The sequence below is a fragment of the Lepidochelys kempii genome, chromosome 10 (genome assembly GCF_965140265.1).
Source record: "Lepidochelys kempii isolate rLepKem1 chromosome 10, rLepKem1.hap2, whole genome shotgun sequence".
In the NCBI taxonomy this organism is placed as follows: Eukaryota; Metazoa; Chordata; order Testudines; family Cheloniidae; genus Lepidochelys; species Lepidochelys kempii.
This window is the reverse complement of record NC_133265.1, coordinates 10,623,581-10,649,863: the sequence shown is the minus strand read 5'-3', so window position 1 is coordinate 10,649,863 and position 26,283 is coordinate 10,623,581. Positions and strand designations below refer to the sequence as shown.

Genomic DNA, 26,283 nt, shown 5'->3' with positions numbered 1-26,283 from the left:
ACAGATGACATGGGATAGATTGCTAACCCACAAAAGTCTCTGGTCATCTATCACCTTCCTCCATCATTCTGGCCAGCAACCCAGGTGAGGATAATTTCCTTCTAGATAATATGGTAATTTGTGCTCTAGGTAGGTTAGATTGGATAGATTTTTGGTCACATTTTTAGAGCTAGGTCACTTTATATGTGAGTGTATATTGTACTTCCCATTGCAGAATGCACAAAAAATGTGTGGCTATTAAACCAGGGTGGTTTCTAAACAAAAAATATACAGTATATGTATTTGGACACTTGGGAGAAACAAAATGTTTGGGAATTCTCGAATCCGAAAAGCAACAAATGAGCACAGATTATTGTGTGACAAAGCCTACAGATGTCCAGAATCCCAGTTTCAATGAAACCTCAACACCATAATTGGTGAAGATCCTGCTTACAAATTCTTACCCGTAGCCCTTGCTATGAACATTCATAGATTAAACTAGGCAGCTCCTTTTTTAGTTTTACTTCATCTCTGCTGCGTTTGCTCCTGGGGCCATCTACAGTACATTTTCTAAGATTTAGAGAACGAGTGAAAAATTACAGAACATGAAGCACCACAGAAATATTCTTTTAAGGTATTGGTTTTATGAAAAGGAAGAGAGGACAGACTGAACTTTGGGTCAGTTATAATTGAAACCACAGTGGTCTTCAACCTATAAGCTGTTGAATGCCTTTTTGACCCGGAAGTCAAAAACTGTGGGTTGTTGGCAAACTTTGTTGTTGCTGAAACATTTAAAACATTTTAATATTTCTTACCCTAATTAGGTTTTTCTGTACATGGCAGCTAAACAAAAGGCATACAGTGAATTACATTAAAAGCTAACAGATTTATTTGGGCATAAGCTTTTGTGGGTAAAAAGCCGCTTCTTCAGATGCATGGAGTGAAAATTACAGATACAGGCATAAATATATATTGGCACATGAAGAGAAGTATATTGGCACATGAAGAGAAGGGAGTTACTTCTCTTCATGTGCCAATATATATTTATGCCTGTATCTGTAATTTTACCCACAAAAGCTTATGCCCAAATAAATCTGTTAGTCTTTAAGGTGCCACTGGACTCTCCGTTGTTTTTGTGGATACAGACTAACATTGCTACCACTCTGATACATAGTGAATTACATTGATGTTAAATGTTACAGCTAAATGCTCTTTTTTGCAATGATATTTGTCAGTTATTTAACAGCTCATAGCCAACTTCAGGGGAGTCTAGGGGATGAATTGAAAAAGGATTATGTATCCAATAGAACTTACAGGAAGAATTTTAGGTGCATAGAATATAGTTACTGTCACTAGACTGTGGCCAGGACACCAGAGCTAATGTACTCTTGTAAAATGTACTGTGGCCAGGACACCAGAGTTAATGTACTCTTGTAAAAAGGCAGGAGATCTCAGTATCCCACTGCAAAAATTGTATCTTCTTTACCCTGGAAGTCACTAACGCCATTATGGGGCATTAGTTCAGTACAGACTCAGAGGGAACAGTGTTGAGAATTTTTGTCAGACATAATTTTATATTAGCATCAAAAGGCTTTAAAAATCATTATTTATAATTGAAAATTTGGTATTCTGCTTTTCATGACTTGTACTGATATGTGTAGGGTGTGATCAAGCTATTCTGTAACATTAAAAGTTTAAAGTTTTTCTTGTTAAAATTAAAATAAGTTAAGAAATTTGTTAGGATATCTAAGAGGTATTTATCTAGCAAAAGAAGTGAAACACTGAATTAACCCTCTTGCACTTTCCTTAAATTGAAACATACAAAACTAGTAAGCTCAAAAGGTGACCTGTCAGCTGTGTTTTGGGTTGAAGACATAAATGTGAGATGTGGGTTGGTGTGAATGAATTCTTTCCTCTAACCCAAAGACTTTATTCAAAGTTTTTCCTGCTGTTAGATACTACTAAGCATAGAAATGGATAAGAATCTACCTCTTCAAAACATTTCAGAGAAGAGTAATCAATTTCAGAATACTAGCAACTCTGGGAGCATCAGGGGGCAGTCACAGGAAAAGAAAGCGCCACATACAGCCCCATGATTGCCGAGAGAAACTGTTGTTGTTTACATATGTGGAGGACCAAGGGGAATTCAGTTTGTTTTTTGAAAAGCAGGCTTTGCAACCTCTATTTTGAGAAATGCTATGTGGACATTAAGAAGTAATTATTGTTTTGAGGGAGGTCACATTTTTGTTTTACCAACGTTGACGGTGTCTTTTTAACTCAACTTGTATCTAAACAATGCAGGAGCGTAATAAGAGAGTATAATGTTGCATATCATATGTGCTACTCACTACTTAGGGATGTCCCTACCCAGGACAGTGATAGTCTGAAACGCCCTAAATACACTGCAGCAATTGCATTTAGTTGTGGATGTTTTCAAGCTCAATAATTGAATTGATGCCGTTCCTTGTATCCTGGGATCTAACTTTACTTTTTTCTTTTGCCCTCATGTCTTATTTATTGATGGGAGGCAGAAATTAACTGTATCTTTTTAAGTACTAGTACCCCTAGAAAAGTCTGCAATACATGTGGTGTACAATGTTACATAGAAAGCATAAATTTACTAACAAATAAATAAGGGCTAGGTGCACACAAATGAATAAAATGCATTCACAGACTGAAAAGCTGTCTGAGAGGAGTGTTAATTTTTCTTGAAAACAGTGATTGAAGAACTATTTCGTTCTTTGCTGTAATGGAATGACAAACTATATGAATGGTTCTTTGGCACTGTGCTGCATCAGCAAACGGTCTTCATTTGATTTTTCTGTGGAGTGTGCAGTGTTTTGTGTCTCTGTTCAGCAGCCCATGTGCAGAATCACAGGGTTATTTTTTTCTTACTTTTTTTTTAAGACAAACAGAACCAAAGTAGACTCTTTTGCTATGCTGTTGCCTTACCCTAGCACAATAGTCTGTTCATGGCCATCTCTTATCAAAAATGTTGTTCAAGCAGAATTAGATGCACCCAAATTGCTCTGTGCCTACAAAGGCATTCTGTATTACCAGTGAATTTGACTGTGCTAGTAATATATCTGCATGTTATAAAAGCTGGACAGGGTCATTAAAATACAAAGCTATGGAAATAAATGTCTGGTTCCTTATTTTTTACATAATATAAATGTGTGTATGCCATGTACTGTGTACCATGTCACCCTGATCATGTATCACTTTTGATGCCTTGCTCCTTAATCATTTTTGCATCCAGTCTGAAATAGCTCTCCTGGTTTTCAGAACTCTCCACAGACTTGCTCTATTCCATCTTTCTGATCTCTCGTTCATTTCTCCTCCCAGTTCTTCTGTCTGTGCAGCCAGCCATAGAGAAGGGGGGGGACGGGAAATGCTCAGGAATTTTGCAGAAGCCTATGTGCATTAAAAAGCCACCATTACCCATAGAATTTAGTGGCACCACAACTAGTTATAAAAAATCTTGACCTGGCTTTCTGACATCTCCTAGTGGATGTCTAGTGGTCAGCTAAAGCTCAACATGGCTGAAACAGAGCTCTTAATCTTTACTCCCAAGCTCCTTTCTCCCCAACTCCTTTCTCAGTCACTTGATTACTGTGGTGATAGTCTCTCAATCTCTGTAACTATGGACAACACCAACATCCTGCCTGTCATTGAAGCTTGTAAACTGGGCATCATTTTTTTACTTGGTCCTCATATCCAGGCTATGTCTAAATCTTGCAGAATTGGTCTGCATCACAACTCGAAGATATGGCTTTTCCTATCCATCCACACAGCTAAAATTCTTGTCTGGGTTCTCATAAACTCATGTCTCAATTACTTCAATAGTGCTGCAAATGTTTTCCTAGCCCACTGCTTTGATCAAGTCACCCCTCTCTTTGCATCTCTCCACTGGCTTCTCCTTCTCTATAGCATCAAACTGCTTGTCTTTACTTTCAGCGCCCTTCATGGTCTATCTCCACCCTACCTGTACTGTCCTTTGCTGTCAAGATGTCGACTCTCCCCTCCAATTGTCCATGATGCCGGCCTCCATTGCCTGCTTGTTTAATTTTCTAACAAGTGCCTTAATGCTTTCTCCCAGGCTGCCCCTCTCATTTGGGAGGAGCTCTCTGTAAACATCCACAAACCTATCTCATTATCCTCCTCCAAAACCCTCCTTAAAACTCTCCTTTGCCATCATGCCTACCAAAATTTTGACAATAGTTAGGTTGCTTGTGGGCTAAAAGCACTGTCATCATGCTGACCGATATTGTGTCATTGTTTCCTTCTACTCCCCCGTCTGTCAGTCTATCCATTTGTTGGCTTTTGTCTTATACTTAAATGGGCAGAGGGACCATCTTTTTGTTCTGTGTTTGTACAGCAGCTAGTGCACTGGGGTCCTGGGCCATGACAAGGGCTCCTAGGCATTATGATGCTAAAAATAATCAATAATATTATCTTTGATCAGCTTTCCTCTGTGCCTCGTGTCATATTTTCCCATATTGGTAGAGGGAGAAACCCTGATTGATTTATTTATATTTTTATATTGATTTCTTTGAGCAAGATAACAATGGTGAACTAATAACATATGGGAAAAGTTTGTGGAATATAACACATCTGAAGATCTCGATATCAGTGGGTGCATACTTCTTCACAGCTGAAATTCTCTTTGGGAGCCATAAATCTTAGCATTCTAGAAATGAAAAAAAATTGTATTAATTAAATAGTACTGGATTTTAGTACTGATCCAAAAATAATGTAATATCAGTGTAGTAAACTATAGTGTTTTGGACCATTACTAAAGAATAACCAAATTATTAACTACTCACAAATTGAGTTACTGACAGCAAACACAAGTCTTTGCAAAGAAGAGGAGCAACAAAAGTTTTAAATGATTTGCTATGCCTAGTCCATGATGAAGTAATTAGCCCTAATGTTTTGCTGTTTTGTTGTGTTCTTAACAAACTCTTTGGCACATCCTTACTAAAATATAAATATTAAAGTTAACATTTCAAGAAGAGAGTTAACATTTCCAAAAACTCAGTATCTTCAAATTTAGAGATAAATTGGCTCTTGAGGGTCTTGCAATTTGTACATGTTTAGTTCTGTGGCATAGGAAAGCCCCTATATTGAAAAGCTTTATTATTATTATTATTATTTATTAAACAATCCAGATTTTGATACAACTGCCCTGTATCATGAAAAAAATCCTAAAATATCAACATTTGATTATGTGAAAACTTTGTATCACAACATGGCAACAGTCTTGTCCCAGAAAACAAAAGCGGTAATCACATTTTGCGTTTATCCATGTTTTTTCAGCAAACGTGCAGTTAGTTTTTTAAAAAAGTGTTTTTTTGGTTGCACTTAGATTGAAGTGCATGAAGATTACAGGACACTATTGAGTATAATAGTTTGTCCCTGGTTATATTTTTTTCTGTGAGATAAGTTTTTCTTGGAGATATATTGAGCTCTCACATCTGTGAAAGAGGGAAAGTCTATGAGGAAATGTTTACTATCTTTGGTTCCTTTGCTGTACAGTTAAAGTATTTTATTTTATTCAATCTCAGGACAGATTTTAATCTTTTTTCTTTTTTTGGTATTTCAAACACCATACAGAGTCTCACCTGGATTACATAGCGGCAGGTTGTAAATTAACATCTTATATGATAAATAATTATTTTGCCACATCATAATTATAATTTTCTGATATTGCCACCTTTCTTATGTTTGTAAAAAATTGTTTAGAGTTTGGCTGCATAGTAGATATTATATAGTCCAACCTCATGTACACAGTTGTGAAGTTCAATGTATTCCAAATCCTATTTTTTTTAATAGGGCATAAATGGATAGAACCAAGGGAAGACGTAGATGAGAAGTATCTCTGTAAGTCTGCAATACCATGGAATGATTACAGTCAACTCTGATTTGATGTCAGAATTATTGATTTCCAAACCTTGCAATATAAGATGAATTTACTTAATTCAGTGAGACAGAAAGAAGAGTGTATTGGGGGAAGAAAATCACAATGGAGTAAGAGACCAGGAAAATGGCAGGAGAAGTACTATGGACTTGTCATTTATTGTTTTATTTCTTTTTGTAATACTTGTAGTTGTGCATGTGCCTAGAATATAGATTCCTCATTTTAAAAGTCTATAACAATAAATAGTACAGGGAGAAGTATATTGGTGGTGGGGGGAGGGAAGCGAGGCTGACATTCACCACCAGCATAAATAGGTGTAATGCCATTGACTTCCAATTAAGCAAGTGATTGATTAGGCCTAGGGAGACAGAGAGAGGGGAAGGGATGATGGCAGAAAGGGACAAGGGGAGATATACAAAGATAAGGGGCACAGACTGAGGGAAACATAGAACGGAGGTGGGGACATATAGATGTAATAAATGGTTCCAGATAGTTCTCTTACCAATGCAGTGCTCCTCCAGTTTTAGCCTCTTCTCAGTCCCTCCCTTGGCTTTCCATAGTTTGGGATGCACAGGTGAAACAGGGTGTCGTATGAAAATGCAACTCTTTCTCCCTTCCTCTGAATCATAAGCCATTGAGTCACTCATTCTCCACAGATCTCACCTATAAAGAGTCCCCATTATTTTAGGCTAAATCTCATCTACCATTTCCTTCTCATGTTCCTATATTCTTCCCTTACCTACGAATTGGGCGGGAGGGATAGCTCAGTGGTTTTAGCATTGGCTTGCTAAATCCAGGGTTGTGAGTTCAATCCTTGAGGGGGCCGTTTAGGGATCTGGGGCAAAAATTGGGGATTGGTCCTACTTTGAGCAGTGGCTTGGACTAGATGACCTCCTGAGGTCCCTTCCAACCCTGATATTCTATGAATGTAATTAGTATCTAAGACAGCTCATCCGCCCTAGTTAATGCTTTGAGTTTATCTTTTTCTTCTACTCCTATCACCTTGTTGCTTTGGCTTGCAGTGTATATACCTATTTCTCTAAAGGTTTTTGACTTTATCTCTTTCTAAAATATTTTATGATACTTTATATGAAAGAGCCTATATAAAAATAACATGCATTGAATGGAGTGTGTATATGGACACAGATAAACTATGAGGTTGTGACAGACAGTGCAAACAGAAGTTTGTCAATTTAAGGGAATTTTCATGCTTCTATAACTCACATTTCTTAGATCTAAAAACTGAAAGGTTTTCAATTGCTCCATAACAGCATCTAATTGCTTTGCTATTTATAAAAAGGAAAATTAAAAAAAATTTCTAAAGCATAGAAGTTTAAAAACCTGCTGCTGTGAACACCCAACAACCTTTTACAATGATAAGTTTATAATGATTTTTAGCCTGAGGACAAGTGATGTGCATTTGTGGCAGCAAATTGACACGATAGAGTGTAACGGCTCCAAAAGAGCTATTACAGTCTTTTGGGTAATTAAAAGCTAGATGGAATATTGAGAAACGATCCATGTAATCTGATTGGCTAATTTCTTTGCTTTTTGTGGATTTAAATCATTTTTGACCATTTTATCATTTTTTCATGTGAGTTCATGTTGTTTAAACCACCATGAAATCATATTCAGGCCCAATGTTATGTGAACTGAGTTGTCAAACTTTCGCAGCTTTTTGTGTATTCTGTATGTAATTTTTGCATCTCAGACCATATGTCACACTTCTTCTGGGCAAAGGTAATGTTCCACTGACCTGATAGTGAGAACATATATTTTATTTAGAACTTTCTAAAAAGTATCACACAGATTCTCTGCCCATTCTGCTCCCTTTGCACTGCTCAGGTAGAGTCAAGGGAACATAGACCGATTGCATAGACTTTCCCCCAAGTGTGATGGAGTCCCACAGTAGGCATAGGACTGGCATAACTGCCTCCTATTCCAGTCTTCCCCCAGCTCTCAGGGTGTTTCAGAATGGAGAAGAGGCGTGACTAAAGAACACTGGTCTCCACCTGTCCTCAGGTGTTGAATGGCCCTTGGGAACCATTGCTCTAATGCTACCCAGACTCTTCTAACCAGTGTCTCAGGGCATGGCTGGACAGAAAATCAGGGTGATGTAACTGGCTCCCTGACTGCCCCTCACCCCTTTGCTGTCCTCAGTTTGGCCCTAAGTTGCTACCTAATACTGTGTATTATTGAGTTTTAGTGAGGCCTCCAGAGTTCTGTGGCACTTCTGAACCAATTTCTGCTGCTGCATTAGTGAGGGTACAGCTGTATTTTATAGATTCTGCTGCATTTACTCCTGCAGTGTGGAAGTGTGCCTGCACATTCCACTGTCGCAGAGTACAGGAACTGTTTTTAATCTTTTATTTAAATAGCTTAGATGTATGTTTTCAACTTTCTCAACTCTCAATTAAGCTTTTTAAATAAAAGATGAGAAGACTGAAGAGTGCCAGCGTATGGTACCGGTGACTCCTTAGGAGATATGGTGCTTTTTGGAAGAAACATGAATGACTTTAAAACATAAAATCTCCTGCTTCTTACCATTCCATTATTATTGCTTGTTGAAGCATTAGTGAGCATCTCCAAAACAAAGAAAAGAAGGGACAAGACGGGGTTATGTATGGAGTGGAATTTAAATACGGAGGAAGAATTTGCTCATTGATACCAGATTTAAAGGCATTTCTGCAGTCATCCATAGATTAGACCATATTTCCCATGGCCACAGAATCGGGGTACAGTATAGGCCCCGAGGTTTTTTCTCCTTATATGTGTTATTCTGAACATACTTAAACCTTAAAATAAGCTCTGCGATGCTATGCACAAATTATTTCCGGTATTATTCCTTCTGCTGCATCCTAAGGGTAATCCTTTGTGCCACAAATACACTCTTATGGATTTCCACCAGTTTTTCCCCTTTGGATTTCTTCTCCCATGAAGCATGCAGTTGTGGCCAAAATTAGCCCAAGGACGACTCCAGTCAAACAAGATTTTCTTCAAAATCCATCAGACCTGCTCCTAAACTGCTCCTAAGCAAAGCTTATATGTGTCATGTTTCACTCATTTGGAGGAAAAATCTCTAATTTTGAATGACTGTTATTATTTATTGAATGCAGTCAGTGTGATTAGAGTTGAATAAAGATAAAGGAATACATGCAACCAGATCTTCCGCTGGAGTGAATAGGTTTAGCTCTTTTGAAGTCAAAGAAGTTGGGCCTGACTGAAGATCTGGACATCAAGTAGTTTGCAATCTGAAAACCAGATTTTCAAACCTGTGCACATGCACAGATACTGACTTGTACTTGGGTACAGGAGTTTGCTCTGTATTCCTAGACTGAATTCCCACTGCTAACTATTTTTCTTTCTTTAAGCCCTCTGACTCGTACCTTGGTTTTGATGCATTCTATAGTGTTTCATTCAGAACTATATTGTGAGTGTGGCTCCATCTGAACTGCTGAGTCCATAACTTTGTACAGTAATTAATAATGATCTTCCACACACACTGCCATGGTGTTTTAATTCCAGTAGTTACTGTAATTCCTTCTACGTGCTTTATTCCCCCCCCTCTCTTGCGTATGTGGCAAAGCTTTTTGTTTGGAGGGGAAGGGCAGTCTTTCCAATAAATAGCCCTCTTCTCTTGTATTTCAGGCTTTGGACTCTCACTAACTGTAGCCATTGTAATTTTAAACCTCTGGCTGGTGATGCAAAGAAGCCAACTGCATACACTCAAGTGGGTCAGGACCTACAAGTTCCAGCCTCTTAATCTGACCCTTGGCAATGCCTCTGTGGGTTGACATTCACTATTTTATTTTTTTCTTATCTTCTTAATTGCAGTTGTAGTGTAAATCTGTCTATTAACACAAATGGTTGAAGTAAAGAAAAGAAATGCAGCTATTCCTGGGTGCTTTGGCTCTCAAAGTAGCTTCTCAGCTCTATGGCTGTGTTAGAACCAAGCATGGAATCAATGCCACTGATAACTTTTCAGTCATATGTCATTCCAGTGTTGAGTAGGAGCACTGAAAATGTTTTAAAAAACAAAAGCTTCAGAATTGTGATAATGTTGACATGTCATTACTATGACTGACATGATAAATAAGTCAGGTCGTAAGGAATAATGCAGCAGTGAATCCCTGGCCACATGAACTTCCCGAGGGAAAAGGGATCTATTAAATTTTCTTTATAGAAGTTGCAGTCAGTGGTGTATAAACAATGTATCTATAGCAACCTGTTCATTGCTCAAGTTGTTATTGGCAGGAGCTGTCACATTTTAATAGTTATTAGAAGAAACTATCACTATTAATCTGCAGTCTCTAAGATTAAACAGGTGTAATCCTGAAGCAGATCACCAAATAATGGCAACATGTCATAGTGCTTCATTAAAGAAGTATGGGCTGGATGAATGGACTATAAGGTGGATAGAAAGCTGACTAGATTGTCGGGCTCAACGGGTAGTGATCAATGGCTCCATGTCTAGTTGGCAGCCAGTATCAAGTGGAGTGCCCCAAGGGTCGGTCCTGGGGCCGGTTTTGTTCAATATCTTCATAAATGATCTGGAGGATGGTGTGGATTGCACCCTCAGCAAGTTTGCAGATGACACTAAACTGGGAGGAGAGGTAGATACGCTGGAGGGTAGGGATAGGATACAGAGGGACCTAGACAAATCGGAGGATTGGGCCAAAAGAAATCTGATGAGGTTCAACAAGGACAAGTGCAGAGTCCTGCACTTAGGACGGAAGTATCCAATGCACCGTTACAGACTAGGGACCAAATGGCTAGGCAGCAGTTCTGCAGAAAAGGACCTTACAAAGAAAAAGGGTTACAGTGGACGAGAAGCTGGATATGAGTCAACAGTGTGCCGTTGTTGCCAAGAAGGCCAATGGCATTTTGGGATGTATAAGTAGGGGCATTGCCAGCAGATCGAGGGATGTGATCATTCCCCTCTATTTGACATTGGCGAGGCCTCATCTGGAGTACTGTGTCCAGTTTTGGGCCCCACACTACAAGAAGGATGTGGAAAAATTGGAAAGCGTCCAGCGGAGGGCAACAAAAATGATTAGAGGACTGGAACACATGAGTTATGAGGAGAGGCTGAGGGAACTGCGGATGTTTAGTCTACGGAAGAGAAGAATGAGGGGGGATTTGATAGCTGCTTTCAACTACCTGAAAGGGGGTTCCAAAGAGGATGGATCTAGACTGTTCTCAGTGGTAGCAGATGACAGAACAAGGAGTAATGGTCTCAAGTTGCAGTGGGGGAGGTTTAGGTTGGATATTAGGAAAAACTTTTTCACTAGGAGGGTGGTGAAACACTGGAATGTGTTACCTAGGGAGGCGGTGGAATCTCCTTCCTTAGAAGTTTTTAAGGTCAGGCTTGACAAAGCCCTGGCTGGGATGATTTAATTGGGGATCGGTCCTGCTTTGAGCAGGGGGTTGGACTAGATGACCTCCTGAGGTCCCTTCCAACCCTGATATTCTATGATTCTATGATTAAAGGCATTATTTCATCACGGGATTGCCATTCTAATAATATGCTAAGGAGGGGCTGTGGACTGTGGCTTTCATTTTTAAATTTAGTAATTTGATAATGTGCATTAAAGAGTCTTCTCCCCCAGAATCAGGAAGGTTCATTAAGGACTGGAGTTTTTTTGAGATTCAGTAGCACACACTGTCTGTATGCAGCTAGGCACCTCATTCAGTGGCTCTACAAAATTCAGGACATTGCTCGTTATCTGTCAGCCAGATCAAGGATTAAGAAGACTCAAAAAAGCTGTCTAAATGTAAACAGGTGGAAAATCAGTGACACAAGTCAGGACAGACTAAAACTGTCAGCCAAGGGCCTGGCTAATAAATAACTCAATGGACAGCAGGGCTCTGTGGCTTTAACCCTGGTTGAGGAGAATCTTGACCAATTTTAGGGTAGTATTCCCGGCATTTAAAGGAGTTTCAGGGTAGGTTGAATCAAGCCCTCAAAGATGTCAGAGAACCAAATCCTCTCTCTTTCAAATCTAGGGGATTTGAGTCCCATTGAGCCACCCCTACATACAATACCTCTAGGAGAAGGTGACCATATAGTTGGTCTTATTGAGGCTCTTCCTTCAAAAGATGCTCCCAGCGTGGACCCCAAGAGACTCAGAACTATTTCTGACTTGCCTACATTTATACTTCCCCTTCCTCTAGAAAGGCCTTGGTTTCTTCTGGGACATATGGGGATCTGTCACCACAGACAAATAGGTAGCTGTGATTCACAAAAGTAAGTGAACAGAATTCAGTTTCCTTGATCTCCATTCCCCAGGGAATGCCATCTTCCTTTCTCAAAAATCCCTTCAAGTGCTCCAGGATTTGTGATACCGTCTCTCACTTATGCTCCATAAGCACAGTTGTTCCAGTTCCAAACTCAGAGTAGTGGTATTCAAGTGACTAGGGAGAAACAGACTGATCCTCAGTTTCAAGAAGCTGAACCAGTGCTAAATGTCCTCAAAAGCCATTTCCCGATATAATCTAAAAAATCTTTGTTCTTGATCATCCACTCAGAGATATCTTGGTATCAGCTGGCCTTTCAGACACATGTATTTATCCATGCAACATCTCTAACCATGCATTACCAGCAGTGTTTCTATTTTACCAAAGAAGGATCTCCAGCCCTACCAACCTAACTCACACCTGCACCATGCGTACTGACCAAGGGGTTGTTGATAGTGGCAGCATTCAGGAGTGAATGAAAGCAATGGCATTTTACCTGGCTGCTCACTTCCCCCTAGATGACTGGTTGATTTGTTATGCCTGGAGACTACTACAGTTTACAACGATCTCTGGGAGCTGAAGCAGCTGGGGCATAGATTGGAGAGCTGTCAAGAGAGCATCTTGGAGTCTGGTCATTTTCTATGCACAAGTCCTAAGCTAGTGTTTAGAAGAGTTGTCACTGAGGGCAAGAGATGTTATTTGTCCTTGGCCATTAAGAGCCAAATTGGGCTGCCTTGCAGTGGCTCACTAAGCTGTTACCTTTTTTTTTTTTTTTGATTCTCCAATATTGTATTCCACAATCTAAGTTTTCATTTAAAAGAGTGTCTAACCCATATAGTTATGAAGGTAACTTTCAAACTGTGAAACAAGTATAAATCAATGCAGTGGTGTGTGCCTGAGTCTGCAGGCAGCGTGAAATAGCTTTGGAAGGTCTGAACCATCTCTTTTGTTCTCATTTTGACACCATGTGTAGTTGAGCTTGGGGAGAATAACATGGACTTATTTTTTTCCAAGCCAATCATTGTTGGCCAGAGACACCATGAGGAACTGTCCAGTTTAGTGCTTTCAGGAAGCATACAATTGCATTTAATCCAGACTGCCTCGCAGCATTAATAATTCTTTCAATTAAGCATTGTGGTGAAAAGGGAATCTGGGGAATGCAAAACAATATAGGTGCATGGGGCATCTTCAGAGCCACAAAATCAGTATGGATCTTGGTTATCTGCTGATATGGGGGGGAAGAAACCCTGCTTCTTCCTCCAATGAGAGAACGTGTAAGACGCTCAGAGAGGAAAACCTCAGAGTTTCCTGTCCTCCTCCCCATGCAGGAGCTGAGATGACTCAGTAAAGAGGAGAAGACAGATGTTTATCTGTTGTTGTCTCCTTTACATGTTGCTCACGCTGCATTTTCCAAGAGCACATTTGACTTCTTATGTTTTCCTCTGGTGATAAATTTTAACTTTCTAACAGTAGGAGCAAAGGTTTTATTGATGCAGAATTAAATTAGCTATTTAAAATGTTTAGCTTCACTTCCTTGCTCCATTTTACATTTTATGTATTCCTACACATAGATCTAAATATGAAAGGGCAGAAAAATTCTTGGTGTTTGAAATGTTTGCTGTAAAGGATTTTTCATGACAAAGTAGGCTGTGACTATGGGAGTTAAAGGAAATAGGTCTTTTTCAGTGAATAGTGTTGTTTCCTTTTGTCTTTAATATTAGTTACCACTATTATTTGTAAACTTAATATTTTTTGACATTTTGTGGGTAAGAAAAAGAGGCAGTCTGCCTGCAATTCTTTGTAAAATGTACAATTTTTAAACTGAACCTGCCTTTATTAGGTTCAGCCACCTGCTCTGATTTCAAAGACACTTGTTGTATGGTCTAATGTCATGTATAGAAGGTTCACAATAATTTCCATCAGGAATGAAGCTAGTGCTACTCTGGCCACTATTCAATTAGTTATGAACCTAAAACTGCTGAAAAACAGGCAGGACCGCCATGTGGGAGGAGCAAAAGTGACAGATTTGCTTCCCCCCCACCCCATTTGAGAGGGCACTCAAGTGACACTGTGACCTATTGCACAGAGTCACAAGGAGGGGCAGCCAGGCCAAATCTGAATGGTGCTGCAACCCCATGAACCAGGTCCAGAGTGGGGAGCTGGGCCCAGCCCTGCAGGACAGGAGCTGCTCCTGCAGGGTGAGTGTGGGGAGGGGCTCACTCTCCAGTCCATTCCCTCCCAGTCTTCCTGAGGCCACCCCTCAGTGGCAATTTTTTGGAAGGATGGGGCAGTGGCAGTTTCAGATTTTGTTTCAGGCACCCAAAAACCTCTTTGCACCCCCAAAAATAGGAAGTCGAGAGAAGTGCTCAGGGCCTCAGTCCTGCAAATACTTGTGCACATAAGTAGTCCAACTGACATAAAAACATAAATGTGTCACTGCTTCCAGGATCAAAGTCAAAGTAGTGAACAAATAAGAATATAAAAAATCAAGTCTCCATCAGTACTGGTGAAATAAGGCTCTTTTAGTCACCTGGGAAACCAGTAATATAGAATGAAATAGCACAGGAAGGAGAACTTTATATGCACACCACTATAGGCAACATTGTAAAGCCACCATAGAACAGTAAGATGAAATACCAAGTTGTTGGTTTTTTTCCCCAAAAATAAGAAGTGAGAATTCATCGATTTTTATTTTCTTTTAGCATCAACAGTAGTTCAGGATTATTTCTTGAAAGAACTATTGAGAAAGCAAAACTTTAACATTGTCAAAAATACTCCAGACAAACGTCTTAGGCTTCTTTTATATCACTCTTAGATCTTGTTTTGTTGGATTTTTGGGGCGGGGGGGGTCTGGTTGATTTCTGTTTTGTTTTTGTTTGGGCACGGGGGGTTGTTTGGATTTTCTGAGGGATTTTTGGCTAAATACATGACACATTTTATTTTCCTAAACCCACTCTGTATAAAAAAGATTGGGATCTTGAATTAACCAAAATCCCCTGGATCCATTTAAAACTCTCCTAAGTAATCACTTTGGCTTTGCCAGCTTCTGATCAACTGCATCTCTCCCTCTGTGGAGTGCTTCTAAGAATCCGTAAAGATGGCCAATTTTTCATGTCTGTGATCTATTCACTTAGTGTTTCCTTTTGTCACAGACAGTTATAGCTGCTCAGAATTTGTAGAACTAATAGCAAAATCAAAAGAGGACAGAAGTCACAACGCAGAAACGGGAAAACACTGTGCACTGTTGCTGACTGACAGGCATCCTATAGAGAGAATTCTGTTTGCCAATCAGCAGAAACCAGTTACCTATTTCTACTTAGGGCTTCCATTTTCATTTCAACTGCTTGACATAATTTTAATCCATATCTGAAAGGCATTTTATATGTGTGAAAGTGACTCTCTCTCCTTTCACTAACATGTCTGTCTGTCTATCTATCTAGAATATGTAAACTTAACAATTTATGGGTATAGTGGTGGAGGAGTCTGTTTTGTTTTCAGAAGATCTCTGTTACACTTTTCTATTTCTTTTGCTGATGTGAGAAGGTTCTGCCCTAATTTCCACCCCTAGATAGTAAAGTCGTAGTGATGGTATTAATTCCAAAGCAAATCTAAATGGGGTTATGTTGACTAAAAGAAAAAGCAGTGTAACAGACTGGCTGACTAGAGGACCAGTTAGTTTAAATAGATAACCTGGGGCCATATCTCAAACTGTCTTATACTAGCTGAGCACTATGTTTCTACCATCTAGGAGCAAATGTATTCCTGTTTAAGATAGCTGGGGTAGACAGGAAAGAAATACATACATTTTCACTTTATTTTATCTTTCTTTCACTCCTAAGATTTTCCTGTTTATCTGCACCTCTATTGTGACACCCTACAGTCATTGTGATATAACAACTTCAAACAAGAAGCAGCACAAAGTAGAGGTTTGCAGGGGTGGGTGATTAGTGGGAAGGGAGACATGAATTTTCCACAGCCACAAGCTTCCGTTTTCTTGTATTGAAGTAACTGCCATATGCAGTGAGGGGTATTCACCATTCATATTGCTAAAAACAATTACCCATCTGTTCCCTAGAGGGTAAAAAGCCAATATGGGATCCAAGAGACATTGTGCTCCTGAACGCTGGTCTTATCTGGGAACACCAGATAGAAGATAATCAGTACATTAATGCAAGCAGCCACTGTACTGGGCAAGTAAGGTGCATCTAACAATTTATTCGTAACAATGCTGACACTTCCCGTATTACAGAAATAATAACAACAAAAAGCCCTGAATAATAACTTCCCCTTAGTTTTCTTTTTACTGTACTTGCAATATTCTTGCAGTATGCATTTATATACTGTATATAAATAGAAAAAAAACCCCACACCATCTTTCAAAAGAGAGATACTATTTTATTTTATTTCTGACTTCAGAAAATTAAATGCTTATCCATCTGTGGAATTATTTTTGAATGAATATGTTTGTAGGCTTTGTTTAGCTGGCTTATTGTTTACCATTTTGGAATGCTCTATGTATTCACAGTTGTTTTGTTCTTGCTACAGTGGAAATACAGCAAACTGTATTTTTCTCCTTGCTGAGGTCTGAGGTGACCTTCTAATATAAAATATCCAAAAGTTTGGTAATCACAAAGGCTGCATAGGGAAAGCATCACATTTGGAAGAACTTCTGTGCATAAAAATGTTGGGGGGAGAGGGGATTTCTTTACATTGGATAAATTATTTCTGATCTGTTTATGGTTCTGCCCTGCTTTTAGGTTTTACAGTACACTAAATATGTAAATGAAAGATTTTTATTTGCTTCTGGAACTCTATGACCTGCACAACTTGTTAAAGATTTTATTTCTTTGTGGAAGAGAAGAGGGAAGTAGCCTGGTTTGATGAGGTGAATGGGGAACTTCAAACCATATGGGGTGGACCTCAGGCCCCTCGTAACCTATTTCTTAAAATATTATTCTGACAAGTCATTCCATATGCTTGTTTCAGTTAGTTGTTGGAGGAAGGCTGTGGGGTAGCTTCTTGTTGTTCAGTTCTGTTCCCATTATGAAAATGATCAGAAACAACAGACCTTTGGGAGCAAGGTAGCAAGCTGGATCCCAAAATATGTTACACATATAAATAGAATACAGCAAATGTTGACCTTGAGCTTAAAATGCTGTACGTGTGCCTTTTGTATTGAACAATGTTTTGTTCAGTAAACAAAAAGCAGCTATGTTAGTACAATTTTCTAAACATCTTTGCATAACCTTTCCCCTCACCCTTTAATAAATGGATTCATGTTCATGAATTACAGGGTTTGAAGTGGTGTTATGTGACATTTTCATGTATGAAAAGCATTTAGATGTAACTAAATTTCTTCAGGGACCTGGGGGTGGGTTTTCTGTGGATGGCTTTGACTGACACATCGTTTATCCAATGACTGATTTTCCTTGGTGGATCACTTATCATGTAAAGAACAGGTGGTTTTTAGAAACTTATAACTAAAGCTGCCTTTTTGTCATTGGAGGCATGGATTCTTTGATTTTTATTTTTTTAAAAGCATTTAGGACTTTTGACATTTTACTTTTTCTGTCCATGGGCAAGTGGATGAGAGAGTAAACAGTTTCAGTGAGAACCTTAGGAAGCTGCCATGTTAAAATCTGGACTATGTGGAAGGATAAGACAGATAAGAAACTCTGATAGCCCTTGTCCTGCAGTCAGATCCCCATGGGTGGACCTTTGCACTGGTGCAGAGCTCCACTGACTTCAGCAAATCTAGCCCTGGCTGCTCAGGGAATAATACCAGTGTCAAGGATCTTCCCTGGGTCTTTTGCAATGTAATATGCTAACCATCTAATCACTGAACCACTAAACTAGCCAGTCAACATTCTCTTGATTTAGTGCAGTTCAGATGACTGAGGAATTTGTTACTGTTCTGAATAATTAGGGTAAAAATGGCATTTAGAATGTGATCAGTAACAAATGCACTCACAGGTTTCAGAGTAGCAGCCGTGTTAATCTGTATTCACAAAAAGAAAAGGAGTACTTGTGGCACCTTAGAGACTAACCAATTTATTTGAGCATAAGCTCACGAAAGCTTATGCTCAAATAAATTGGTTAGTCTCTAAGGTGCCACAAATGCACTCACAGACATCGTGGTGATGGCAGTAGCATAAACAGATGAGAAGGGTGGACATCTTTGACGTAGTCTTTGTAAGCTCTAATGGGTTTGCTGTGTGCTTAATTTGTAATGCCAGGGCTCGAGCAATTTTTTTACTTTCATAACTGATGCAGCAAACCCAGAGGTGCTGGGGCTATGAATTGCCAAGCTTAGAGGTGCTGGGGCTGGCAAAAATTAAGCACTGGTTTTCTATAAAACTTGATTCAGGAATAGTGAGGTGACTCTCCTTGTAGCTCACAAATCTGCTCACTTTACACATATGATGAAGTCCCATTAGCTTCAGTAGTACTCAATGTGAGTACTGTGAGAAGGATTTGGCCCAACATTCTATTAAAAAAAATTCCCTTCCTGAGCAGAAATTCCAGAGGGTTTTGGGCAGAGAGGCAGGAATCCCCTACAGATTCTGCCTGAATGACCTGCAGATCTCTATTGTTTCTGCTAATATCTTTTGATTAGTATGGATTGACACTAACTGTTCAGGTTTCCCAGATTTGCAAAGAAAGTATGCTCTGACTTTGCACCATTTATTTTCAAAGCTGAAAATCATCTACATTAAAACAAGTTAATTAAAAAAAATAAGTCTTTACGTCAAAGAATTTTGTTACTCATCACCTGGATTCTTCCTTTACCTGTTACAGCCTGCCATTCAAACGTTAAACTGTGAATGCATCGAATTTTATAAACCAGAATTGTTTTAACAGTTAAGGCCCTGATCCACCTCCATGAACCACCTAGATTTCCTTTGATTTTAGCGAAACTGTGCGCGAATGTAAGGGTCAGCATGGATACTTTGCAGGAAAAGGGACCAAACTGAACTAGATATTTCCTTGGCAGCTGTTGTTTCAATTTTTATACCCAGAAATTAAGCTATTATTTAATCTTACATGATTTCTGAAGTAATTTTATCTGAAAGTGGCTCCTCACCCCTTAAAATGACCCTTTCAAAGTGCAGAGTCAGCAGAGTTGCTTTTCTTTATCCCTGTCATTTTTCTTAGCCCAAGAAATGGCAGATGAGAACATTTTCTTTGTTACATCTCATTCATTTGAAATGGAGGTGTGTTCAAATATGTTACAAATGAGGGGGGAAAGAAACAGCTAGATTGTTTGTCAAATTGTCATATTTTATTTATTTTCTCTTGTTAAAGAGAAGAATCCTGAAGTATATAAAATGAGATAAAAATGGTTAGAGAGACAAGGTGGGTGAGGTACTATCTTTTATTGGACCAACTTCTGTTGGTGAAAGAGACAAGTTTTGAGCTTACACAGAACTCTTCTTCAGGTCTGGGAAATGTACTCAGAGTGTCACAAGGTAGAATAGATTGTTTAGCAGATATCTAGTGCACTAAAATAATAAGACACAAACATCTTATCATCTGCGGATGAACACTTTTCACAAAGCGATCACTCTATATGTGACCTCTCAGTCCTCATCCTCAAAGGAAACCTGCACAACACCTTCAAAAGATGAGCCTGGAAGCTTAAATTCATAATTTAGCTAGATACTAAAAAAAAAAGGACTAAATAGAGACACTGTCTTGATGGCTTATTACAACAATCTGTAACCCACTTACTTCCACCCCCCCCCCCATCTTTTTCTCTCCCTTTCTGCCCTATGACTGGAGAGATATTAATCAGCTACTTCACCTTGAATGGTCTCTTGAAGTATGTTTTAACTACATACGCTGAACATTCTATTCTACCTTATATTTACCTGTGACACTCATTTCCCAGACCTGAAGAAGAGCTCTGTGTATGTTCGAAAGCTTGTGTCTCTCATCAGCAGAAGTTGGTCCAATAAAAGATATTACCTCACCCAGCTTGTCTCTCTAATATCCCGGGACCAACATGGCTACAACAACACTGCATGTAAAAATGACTGTACATATGAAGATGAAATTGAAAATAAAATGTGGCACTATATTCTGTCTCATTTTTCTTCTCTTCCTGCTGTTGGACAGCAAAAAGTAAAAGGTCCCACATCTAGGCTTCCATGCAAGCTGTCATTATCTTTGGTAATACAACCATGCCTGGCACCCAGCCCTTCCTCTTTGTTTCTTTCCTCAGTTTTGGTTACTCCACTACTGAACTCTCTGGCCTGAATTTAATGTTTTAGAACAGATTTTCTGCTTTTCTCATTATCTATTCATCAGATTAATTGGCAATTCTGTTTGCCTTTGTTTAAATTAGAAACACTAACAGGTAGTACAATAAATTAACTCAAATACATTGTTGAGAAAGGGGGTGATAAATACATGAAATGGGTACATGAAACACATGGGCTAGAAGAAAAAAATGGGGTCCTGTTCCAGCAGAAAGTGACTCTTAATGTTTGCCCCAGATGTTCATGTGCAGCAAAGCACCGTTTTCATAACTTTTGGAGAGCTGTCTCTGTGAACCTCCCAAACCTCCCAAGGACATGTTGTTCCTTGACTTTAGCAAAGCTTTTGACACAGTCTCCCACAGTATTCTTGCCAGCAAGTTAAAGAAGTATGGGCTGGATGAATGGACTATGAGGTGGATAGAAAGCTGGCTAGATTGTCGGGCTCAACGGGTAGTGATCAATGGCTCCATGTCTAGTTGGCAGCCGATATCAAGTGGAGTGCCCCAAGGGTCGGTCCTGGGGCCGGTTTTGTTCAATATCTTCATTAATGATTTGGAGGATGGTGTGGATTGCACCCTCAGCAGGTTTGCAGATGACACTAAACTGGGAGGAGAGGTAGATACGCTGGAGGGTAGGGATAGGATACAGAGGGCCCTAGACAAATTAGAGGATTGGGCCAAAAGAAATCTGATGAGGTTTGACAAGGACAAGTGCAGAGTCCTGCACTTAGGATGGAAGAATCCCATGCACCGCTACAGATTAGGGACCAAATGGCTAGGAAGCAGTTCTGCAGAAAAGGTCTCTCTAGTAGTCTAGGACCAAACATAGCTAAAACAACATTGCAGTCATCATGCACTATGTCTAATATTACTAACACTGTTATTACTTGACTTCAGCAAAGCTTTTGATACGGACTCCCACAGTATTCTTGCCAGCAAGTTAAAGAAGTACGGGCTAGATGAATGGACTATACGGTGGATAGAAAGCTATCTAGATCATCTTTATACAGGCAGGGAGAGGTCACTCACAAGAGCAGTCCTTATATTCTCTGCATCTGGGTAGCACAAGGACTGCTCACGTCTGCTTTTCCTCAGAGCAGGATCCTGGCAAAAGAGTTGGGACATGACTCTATGCCCTCTCCTAGCCTGTCGATACAAGGCTGGTGCACTGTGGGGAATGACGGAGCAGAGTGCTCGCTCCCTGAGTGCAAGGAGAGACCTGGAGAGATTTCTCCAGCATGGGGTCCAGTCACTCTGGTGCCTCTCTTGGGCAGTGTGACCCTGCACCATCCCCCACACAGGGCTCTGGCTTAAAAAGCCAAGATCTTGCCCAAAATGTATTTTCTATAGGTAAATTAAATCTCTGTGGAGCCCCATAAATTGTCTCTTATTACTCTTGCGGATTGGGCTCTAGAGAACTCCCTCAAAGATTTCAGAAGCTTCTCAGCTCTGTATTTTAGGCTCTGTCATATGTAATATAATATATAACGTGCCTTGTTGCCAGGGTATCTGAGGCAAGTTTCCTGATGGGTGGAGTTCAGTTCTCCATTAATCTTTCCCTAGGGCTAAAACTAACAGTTCTTTCTGTCTGCATGAAAGTCATTAAAAAAAAAAAATACTTTTTAAAAATGTGTAAGACTGTTAAGTGTTTAAACATTTGGACATATTTATACGATGGATCTTAGCTTATTTCATGTTTCTGCTAAGCTCTTGTTAGTTTGTCTATATTGTCTATAAGTTTTCTTCAAATTTGTCAGACAATGGAAACAGCTCACATAAAATATTGTCTTGCATAAGAGCTATGGGTTTACATGCTTAATATATTTTCTATTTTCTTATAGAAAGCTCTGGATCCTGAAAACACTTCTGCTTGTGCTTAACCTCAGGCACATGAGCATTCCTATTGAATTCAATGGAACTAGTGACATGCCCGAAGTTAAGCACATGCAGAAGTGTTTGAAGATTCAGAGTCTTACAAAATATGTTATTGCTTTTATGATTTCAGTATTTGAGGGGTACTTCACTTTTTATTAAAAATTGGGTGTACTTTTGTAACATATACACTGTATATAACACACGGTGAAAGAATTTGATTGTATGCGATGCAATCTTGATTGCCTAGTTTGAGGTGACTGCATTTCTCATGAGTAGGCTTGGTGTAGGAGTCGATTTTAATCTATAACTATCTGTAATTGTACATTTCAGCTGACGCACTGAAAGTGACCAAAAAAATATCAATTGGTGACACTGAGCATGCTTGCAGGGACTGGGTGTCACCAGCCCCGCAGCTGTGACATGAGTCCTCTCCAGCTCTGACGTCACAGGAGTGAGTGAGCAGATCCCTCACAGCAGAGGGCCGTCTGTGCTGGTTCAGAGCTGGTGACACCTGATCCCTGCCGGCACAAGGTACGGGAGGAGGCAGATCTAGCGTGATCACTTTATTTCATGACCCCAGGAGGAGGGGGTCTAAGACCTGCGCCTGCCTGAGCCTGCCATCCTGGGTAAGGGGCCCAAAGCCAAAGCCTGAGCCCCACCGCCACGGGTGTTGGGATCAATGCCGAAGCCTGAGCCCCACCGCCACGGGTGTTGGGACTAAAGCTGAAGCCAAAGGACTTCAGTCCCAGGTGGGGGGCCTGTAACCTGAGCTCTGCCATTCAGGGCTGAAGCCCTTGGGTTTTGGCCCTGGCCCTGGGCAATGAGGCTTGGCTTTGGCCCCAGGCCCCAGAAACTCTAATGCCAGCCTTGGCATCCCCATTAAAATGGGGTCGTGACCTACTTTGGGGTTCCGACCCACAGTAGGAGAACAACTGGAATAAAGATACTGGATTGATGGCTTACTACAACAATCTGTAACAAACTAACACTCCCCCCCTTCCTTTCCTCCCTATGAATGGAGAGTTGTTAATGGGTCACTGTACCTCGAATGGTCCCTTGAAATATGTGTTATCTACTTATGCTAAACAATCTGTTCCATCTTATATTTAGCAGTGACACTTTGAATTAGTTTCCCAGACCTGAAAAAGACCTTTGTGTAAGCTCGAAAGGTTGTGTCTCTCACCAACAGTAGTTGGTCCAATAAAAGATATTACCTCACCCATCTTGTCTCTCTATTATCCTGGGACAAACATGGCCAAAACAACAGTGCATAGAAAACCTGAACAGTTTCTGTCTTACCTATCTGAAATTGGTGGTCCACTTCTCCCAGGTTGCATTGAAAAATGGTTTACATGCTATTTCTATGGTATTATTTCCTTTCTATCTAAATTTAGATGTTCTGGTACTTTCTGAAATTGTACTTTGTAGGTTTCTACAAAAGGATTTCCCTTAAGGTATGTTATGGGCACATAGGTATCCACTACATGGTTAAAACTGTGTTGAGATTTATACTTTCCGAGAGCCTTTAGTCTTGCTTCATCATGTATTGGCCACACACAATGAAATGTTATGGATTCCATCCTGCAAAGGGAACCATGTGGATGCCCCTGCTGAGACCCATTTGCAGGAGCAGGGCCATAGTGGATTTCAGCAGGTGACTCTTTAGTTGTACAAATGGAACGTTTTGACTGTGCTTGAGTATGAACTACAAATTTGTATGCTGCCCAGTTAATGTTTGTACAGTGGTTTGAAAATTTAGTGTTCTATGTATTTCTATGTATTATTTCTGCAACTGACATTTCTAGGTATAGTACCTAGCAACCAAGCACCAAGCATTGTGATGAGCCCCATATAATGTGAGAATACAGCATATTATACTGGATATAGTAATGGGCACATTAGCTTTCCATTAGATAACAGTTAGAAGAATATTGGCTTTTTATGTCATGATTCAAAAGAAATATACTAGATCCAGATCTGTATCTTCTTAACCCCACATGTTCAAAAACCATTATCAGACGGCTAATTCTTCTCATAGATTTATTCTAGGACATTGTGAATATGGCTCAAATTCTATTCATTAGTATTCTCATTACAATTAGTAATAAAGAAGTAAATGAAGCCTTGCCTATGTTTCTCTTGTTGCAAGGAAAATAAAGTGCACTTCTAGCTCTTGTGCTTATCTGTTTATTGCACAAAGAGCCTGTTTCATATGGTGAACTCCTGGACGGTAGCACAAAGCCTACTTCTATTCTTTGGTTGTTTTTGGAGTGGTGTGAGCCAGTCCTCCAAAGGTGCTGATCAGCAGTGAACATGGTTTTCCTCTTTTCTAGGTGAAGATAAGTAGTAAATAATACAAAATTAGTACCCTGCTTGTTGACCTTTTAGCATTTACTGCTGCTAATTTTCCCCTCACACAAAACCAGTAGAGAACAGTTATTTACCACCTGCTAATAGCCACCCCAGCAGTCCCAGTAATTTTGCAAAAAGAGTTCTGAATGGAAACAGAAGTAAAAATCACTAACAATTTAAATCTTTGTGGGATCTTTGGCTATAACAGTTAGTGGTTTGCTTTGGGTGTAAATATACTGAAAAGGAGGAATTACTAAATGCTTACTTCAGGAAAGCACCTCTGCTGAGGATGCCACTTTGGCACAGGCCCAAAGTTGAACACTTGCTTAAGTGCTGTTGTGAACGGGGATGGACTTAAGTACTTCTGGGGCTTGAGGTGGAATGACATGCTTTCTTCTCTCATCCTGTGCCTTCCCCTGTCGGCTGAGAATGTGTTAAAGAGTAAAAATCTTGTCACTGTGAGATTTAGAGTATTTGTTTTGCAAAATGCTGCTTTCTTCTCTTCTCATCCACCCACCCCCATTTTAAATGTCTATGGGCCTGTCTACTAAAAGGCCTGTTCCGTCCAAAATGTGAAGGAGAGAATCAAAGATTTTTTGAAGCACTAGATAAACACTGAAATGTATTTCCATTTTCTGCTCTTTGTGGCTATATCATTGTGTCAGAGACAGCAGAGTTTGGTACCTTTTATTTGCCAGTTTCCCATTGCCATTACCAATAATGATGGATTTTGCATTGGTAAGCCTCCTTAGCGTAAAGCATTTGATGAGCCAGTTTGGATTTGCCTCAGTTTAGATGTATTTTCATTTTTTTTTCTCGATAATTCCTTTATTGAATTCTTTATTTTTGGAAATCTTTCATTATTCTCTTATTCAAGTTACCCTCCCACCCTTTCCTCCCCTCCAAATGAATAGCTAGAAGTAAGGCAATAATACTTCGGCATTTTAATTCACTTATTAAATGCATGTACAGAAAATTTAAAATGAAACAAGTAAGGCACCAGCCTTTTTATCATTTTTCTAGTGTCTGCTGACTGTTGCATAAGCTAAATTATTTACAGTTTGATGCCTCACAAAAGAGAAGCAGATTTGGGTTATTTACTTCTCTGATAAGAAAAAATTGATTGAAGTTGCTGATATGTTCCTTTGTTAATTTCATATTTGTTCCCTGGTGTACAAAATCTTTTTAAAGAACTAATGCAAGACTGGCAGGCTCTTTTGAAATGGTATGGAAGTTGTAAGATTAAACAAAACATGAAAAGGTCTTAAAAATATAAGTCAGCGAGGGTTTGATAAAAATAAGTGCTCAGCAGTTGAAAACCTTCAGGATGCTTAATTTGTTTGCTTTATATTTGGGAGTAGTCCTTGTGAGTTATGTGTTTTGAATTATTGTCAGCAGGGCATTTTGAAAGTGTGTGTTTGTACAGTATAATGAAAGTAAATGAAAATGACCATACTGAAGATCTCCTTCTAATGAGGAGATTGCAACTCTGTAGCATGGGGCATGGGTCACTTGCTGGAGGAGTCTCTGCTCCTTGAAGTCTTTAAACCACGATTTGAGGACTTCAATAGCTCAGACATAGGTGAGATTTTTCGCAGGAGTGGGTGGGTGAGATTCTGTGGCCTGCGTTGTGAAGGAGGTCAGACTCGATGATCATAAT

At 39.6% G+C, this 26,283-nt stretch overlaps 1 protein-coding gene across 4 annotated transcripts in view; it reads left to right on the top strand.

Moving 5' to 3' along the window:
- The window catches only part of SDK1 (sidekick cell adhesion molecule 1), a 646,825-nt gene that overhangs the window by 409,557 nt on the left and 210,985 nt on the right, over window positions 1-26,283 (top strand). The window lies entirely within an intron of this gene.